This window comes from Ambystoma mexicanum, chromosome 1p (genome assembly GCF_040938575.1).
Source record: "Ambystoma mexicanum isolate Mex_15411 chromosome 1p, UKY_AmexF1_1, whole genome shotgun sequence".
NCBI classification, from domain to species: domain Eukaryota; kingdom Metazoa; phylum Chordata; class Amphibia; order Caudata; family Ambystomatidae; genus Ambystoma; species Ambystoma mexicanum.
The window spans coordinates 6,473,598-6,480,211 of record NC_090921.1 but is presented as its reverse complement, the minus strand read 5'-3'; the positions used below and the strand labels follow the sequence as shown (position 1 = coordinate 6,480,211).

The 6,614-nt window shown below is 50.5% G+C and overlaps 1 non-coding gene across 1 annotated transcript; it reads right to left on the bottom strand.

The window, feature by feature from the left end:
* Positions 1 to 6,185: 6,185 nt before the first annotated feature.
* On the bottom strand, positions 6,186 to 6,257 carry TRNAC-GCA (transfer RNA cysteine (anticodon GCA)). Its single transcript has one exon. It is a non-coding gene; the product is annotated as a tRNA-Cys (tRNA).
* Positions 6,258 to 6,614: the final 357 nt, after the last annotated feature.

Here is a 6,614-nt window from a genome sequence, read left to right as displayed (position 1 = left end):
GCTCCCCCAGGCCCGATCGCGTGTGAAACTTCTCACGCACCCCTGAAATACACGCGCCCAGGACAATTGCGTGTGGAACTTCACGCACACCCCTGAAATACACGCACACGCTCCCCCAGGCCGATCGCGTGTGAATCTTCTCGCGCACCCCTGAAATACACGCGCCCAGGACAATCGCGTGTGAAAACACACGCGAGCCCCTGGAATACACGCACACGCTCCCCCAGGCCCAATCGCATGTGAATCTTCTCGCGCACCCCTGAAATACACGCACCCAGGACAATCGCGTGTGGAACTTCACGCGCACCCCTGAAATACACGCACACGCTCCCCCAGGCCCGATCGCGTGTGGGCCTTCTCGCGCGTGTAGGACTTTGGCGCACATTTTTTTCCTGCGCAGGGACGCTACCGCCTGCTTTCGTGTGGCGGACATGTATGGGCCTTTGCGCGTCTTTGGCGTGCGCTGTTTTTCCCTATTCGATTCCATGAATAGGTGTTGTAGGCGAGCGTGTGGGCGTTCTGCGCACTTGCCTCCTGTACTTCCCCCGTGACGCCCACATTTTCACAAGTTGTTCCCCATTCTGCGTGTGACGCCCCGTGTTACACCTACTTTTGTTCTGTGCGCCGCGCTATGTGCGAATTCGCTGTGGCCTTATTGCACGGCGTTCGATGACCTGTGCGCCAGCGTGCGCCAGCGTGCGCCGCACACTTTCTCAGCGCACATCCCACATTTCGCGCGTGCCCGTGCTTCCATGAATGGATGTGCGCTGTTTTCTGTGCGATTTTCTGCGATTTTTTCTGTGCCACTGCGATTCGCACGTTTTCGCACGCGTGCGCCGGTTTTTCCGCGCACATTATTTCCATGAATCGGCCTGTTAGTTTGAGGCAGGCTGCCATTACCTAAGGCACCTTTGAACCCGTCGCACCACACCGCCCTTCAGAGCATGGCGAGCATTATTTAGTCTACACTGAGCACTTAGTCCACGCCCCCTCGTTAGAGACCCACCTTGATTGCTCCTGCCACTGAAAGTACTGTTTACATCGCCACCCCTTGTGCTATATTTCTTAGATGCGCAATAGGATGCCAAGGTTAACGATAAGACTAAAGGAGTTAAACCTATCCATCCTCTTCGCAATCCATTTGATCAGATTGTGCAAGTTCGAAGTGTAAAATGTAATGTGTTTGCGCCAAGAAGGAAGGAAAGACACGCAGAGGGGCGGAAGGGCAGTATTACCCAGCTTCGAATGCTTTCATTTCGATGCGGCCAGTTCGGCGCGGGCAGCCGCGCCAAACCGTCTCCTGCGCCGAACTGGCTGCGCCAAATCGGCCCGCGCCGAACCGGCCGCGCCGAAATGTCCTGCTCCGAGCTGACCCTGATTAGCGCAAGGCTTAGCCAGTGCGTGCATTACCCTGTGCCCTCCCATGGCTGCCATGGCAGCACCTGGGGAAGGTTTGTGCTGTTGGGGCGACGCCTCCCCGATGCTACCAGTGAAGAGCCTTTCAGTTTTCACTGCACCCCCTTAATGAGAAATGTCAGTGTTGCTGGAGATGAAACACTATTTTTATGAACCTCACAGTGTTGGGAATTTTGCAGTATCAGGGATCAGGGAATGATGAGTCCTGACGGAGAAAGCTGCGGAGGTAGCGCATCAGGTTGGGTGACTGTTGCAGAGGATCAGGGAATGATGAGTCCTGACGGAGAAAGCTGCGGAGGTAGCGCCTCAGGTTGGGTGACTCTTGCAGACGTGTTATTTGTCTCGGACTGGCTCTAAATGCTGCGCCTTTTTTTAAAATCCTTCTGAAAGTTGTGATGTAAAATGCACCAATGGCACCTGGGAATAGGGGAATTTCCGACCGCATGAATAATAATCCAAGTTAGGCCCCCCCATGGCTGTGATATGTGCTTTCGAATTAAGGAAGTTTGACTCAGAAATAAATATATGTTTGGAATACCCGAAAGCACGTGTACAACATGCATCTTAAAGCTCAGCGAATGCTCACTGATGGCAGCTGTGCTTGGAAAAGGAAGACATATTATTAAAATATAAAAAAGGTGAAGGAGACACCCGGATTTGAACCAGGGACCTCTTGATCTGCACTCAAATGCTCTACCATCGTGCTAATAAATGTGTCCCTAAACCTCTAGAAACTACTGATTCTGCGCTGGTCAAGTGCTAAAAGGAGGTGACGCTGGAAGAATCAACAGCACGTGAGAGGGAGAGACACGTCAGCCGGATTTAGCACTTATATGAAGGACAAAGAGCAAGCAGCCCTGCCTTGTCCTGGTGACACTTTCCAGATCTCTTCAAAGCAGCCGCAACACACACGCCCTCCTCCCTCCTTGCTGCCAAGCAGGCACTTTGCATAACTAAGAGCTCCTTTAGTGCTCGCTCACAGGGCCCCGATCAACATTTATTAGGGCATCCTGGGGGACTGTTTCAATATGAATGGACCCCCTTAGCTTCCAGGTGTGGGGGAGGAAGGGGTGGACAGTGTGTAGTACCCTGGGGTTCCTCAAATAAGAATGTTCCCTGATGTCAAGGGGCAGGCAGCCACAGTGGAGCTGAAACACTAAACCGCCAGTCAAAAAAGTGCATAATTGCTGTTAGAAATTCCTTCTGCTCTGAGGCTTATAATGTGTGCCTTGCAGTACTTGCCTTTGAACCTGTGTTTGCTGGAGCCTTCTGGCTGTCACTTCCCTCATGGCATCAAAAAGTATTATCACCTTGTTGCCTTTTAGCAATGGTAGTACCACATCAGCCACTTACTGACAAGGAAGATTTTATAGCTTTTCAGTGGGCATTTAGTGTTTCAGCTCCCTGCTGGTTGGCTGTCTATTGATAATTGCCAGCTATTAACCACCGGATCATTTTGTCTCTGTTATAGTGTTTGCACCCAAAGGGTGCCAGTCTTAAACTCTAACAAAGGGGGTCTCCAACCATCATGTTGTAATGGGACCCAACACATCTTCAGCTGGTCCTGTTTGCAGCTGTATTTATAGGCACTGAGTTCAAAGGGGTACCTAACCCTGAAGTTCCTTAGAAACCAGGGCAGGAACCTTACTTTGCACCTGTAGACAGTGGTGCCGACTCTGAGGGATTGGTGTTAAAGTTTTCACTCCCTTCAAGAATACCAACCCAGGGGCGGGCCGTGGATACCTTTTGTTTGATCTGCCCAATGATATATTTTGGCGAGATGTACTCAACTCTCTGCCCATTAGCAGCCAGGTGGGAGAGGAGTAGTGTAATTATACCTCCAGGTGAAACCCCCACTTGCATTAGTACAGTGCAGTTTGCTCCAATGGGGGCTTACAAATGTAGGATAAAAGAAATAATCTTTCCAAGATCTTGTGTCGTTTTTTGCTAAGACGGTATTATAACATCTCTAGACGGTTGGACCCAGTTACAAACTAAAGGCATTTTCCAGAAAATGATAACCACCATTTACTCCCATCACTAATCGCATGGTTGTGGGAATGCAACGTACAGTCACATTCTGCTTAGTAGTAAAATGCAGCAAAGCATAACTAAGGGCAGGGGAGAGGCTAGAGGTGGCTTCTTGGCCTGTGCCGTGTAAAGTGTGATAGCACCGGCCAGGCCTGGCCTTTATGCTCACATCACACTGCTGCACTCTGGTTCCTGCACTCCTGTGCTTATTACAGGCAATACAATAAGAACTACTGCACAGCTTTACAGACCCTGAGCTAAGAGCCAGAACTTGCCAAACACCCCAAGCCTCAGTCAGAGACCCCTGAAAGCTTTCCTTCCAGATCCTGGGGATACCCTTAGTGTAAACACACAACCCTTTCCCTGAGTAAGTCCCTACTCCCCCTTCCCTCACACTGTCTGGACATTTTCAGGATGGAGGGGCAGTGAGCATTGCTAGGTCCGGACTAAAGGGGGTCGCATAGGACACCCAGACACATGACCCTCCCCCTACTTCACCCTTACTCATTTGTGGCCGATTGCCCTGTCCTGTGGTGTTCCCTCCGGCCCAGGCAAAGGTCCTCTTTAGGACTGAGACACAGCCCCCCAACATGGGAGAACTAGAAGGTGACCCCATGCACAGAGTACTAGTTTAACGCTTACTGCACCCCTAGTGCTGAGGGCCACCAGCAGTGCTGCTTGCTGCTTGCCCTCCCCAGACATTCGGGAAGGAACCCACTCAATGACACGCATTTTATCAGCCTCTGAGGATTAAATGCTTTGCCAGTTTAGCCAGGAAACACACAGAGCTCTTCTGGAGGGGCTCCAGTCCCCTGGCGTGGCTTGCAGATTACATTCAAAGCCTCTATTCTGTGGGTTACATGCCTGGGCGAACACAATGAGGTGCTCCAGGAGAAACGCAATTCTGACTGGATTGAAGAGCAAAGCTGAAAAATGGCGGATGCAAGGCTTTGAATTAATCATAACCTATTTCATTGATCGGGGCAAAATTCATTGCCATAATTTGTTATCATGTCTTTGCCATTAGAAAGGTTCTTCTGCTACCAGGGTCGGCCCGGAGCATAAACTCAGCCCAGGAACCAATGGAAAAGTGGCCACATTCTCACATTACAATCCGTTGCTTTTCAGATCAGGCGGTTGAGTTCTAACCAGGGGGTTTCGTGAGAAAAGTTGGAAATAATCTATTTGAAAGCATATTTGCTTAGTAACATTAGTTAAGACTAGAGGAGTACCAGGGAAACTGGCGACTAGGGACACAATTCTGGCCCTTCCGCCAAAAAACGGGTCCATTCTAGAATCATGGGCTGGCACTTTGGCATCGCTCTGTAGGCCAGTCTGAGCCCGCCTGCTACCCACAGCCATGAGTCTAGTCTGAATAGTCTGAACTGCGATAGCATGTGCCCCCGGGGGCAGCCTGATATCCATGCCGTAGTATGGAGAGTTACTATATAGTGAGCCCCGCAACCCCCGCCCCCTCCCACGGGAAGACAAGCAAGCACAGCGCGCAGTGAGGCCCAGCAGCTGGGGGCAGCCTGACATCCATGCAGTAGTATGGAAAGTTACTATATAGTGAGCCCCCCCCCAACCCCTGCCCCCTCCCACGGGAAGACAAGCAAGCACAGCGCGCAGTGAGGCCCAGCAGCTGGGAACAGCCTGACATCTATGCCGTAGTATGGAAAGTTATTAGAGTGAGCCCCCCCTCCCCCCCCCTGCCGCCCCCCGCCTTCATTTTCTGGTTTCACTTTATCTCTCTGAACATGAGAGTTTATGCTCAGACTTCAGTTTATGTTCTAAAATGACATACATGTCTGGGGTTCCTTGTGTTCCGCGCAGTGGTTACACAATTCCCATTCTTGGAGGCACAGGGTTGACCCCACTTCTGGATTGCTGCAGGTAGGATAAAATATGTAGGTTATAATTAATGTAAAACTTCCCGTTCATAACTTATTATTTTTGGTAGAAAGCTGAGTCTGATAAGTGCAAGGCGTGTGTCACCCTGTGACCTCCCCTGGCATCACCTGGTGAAGGTTTGTGCTGTTGGGGTGACCGCCTTTCAGTTTTCACTGCACCCCCTTAATGAGAAATGCCAGTGTTGCTGGAGATGAAACACTATGTTTGTGAACTGCAGTGTTGGGAATTCAGCGTGTTTGCAGTATCAGGGATCAGGGAATGATGAGTCCTGACGCAGAAAGCTGCTGAGGTAGCGCATCAGGTTGGGCGACTCTTGCAGAGGATCAGGGAATGATGAGTCCTGAAGCAGAAAGCTGCAGAGGTAGCGCATCAGGTTGGGCGACTCTTGCCGAGGATCAGGGAATGATGAGTCCTGAAGCAGAAAGCTGCAGAGGTAGCGCATCAGGTTGGGCGACTCTTGCAGAGGATCAGGGAATGATGAGTCCTGACGGAAAGCTGCGGAGGTAGCGCATCAGGTTGGGCGACTCTTGCAGAGGTGTTATTTGTTTCGGATTGGCTCTAAATCCTGCGCCTTTTTAAAAATCCTTCTGCCAATGGGACCTGAAAATAGGGGAATTTCCGACCGCATGAATAATAAGCGAAGGTGGGTGTGATATATGCTTTCGAAATAAGCAAATTCATATATATGTTAGGAATATCCGAAAGCATGTGTACAACGTGCATCTTAAAGTGCAGTGAATCCTTACTGATGGCAGCTGTGCTCAGAAAAGGAAGACAGATCTTTACAAATAAAGACAAATTAGTATCGTTAAAATGAAAAAAGTAGAAGGGGACACCCGGATTTGAACCAGGGACCTCTTGATCTGCAGTCAAATGCTCTACCACTGAGCTATATCCCCTTGGTAATAACTGCGTCACTAATCCTCTGGAAAGAGAGACACGTCAGCCGGATTCAGCACTTATATGAAGGGCAAAGAGCGAGCAGCCCTGCCTTGTCCTGGTGACACCTTCCAAATCTCTTCAAAGCCACAACACACACGCCCTCCCTCCTTGCTGCCAATCAGGCACTTTGCATAAGAAAGAGCTCCTTTAGTGCTCGCTCACAGGGCCTGGGTCAACATGTGTTAGGGCTGCTGGGGGCCAATTCAATATGAATGGGCCCCCCTTCCCCCAGGTGTGGGGGTGAGGGGTGGACAGTGTGAAGCACCCTTGGGTACATTAAATAAGAATGTTGCTTGATCTCAAGGGGCAGGCAG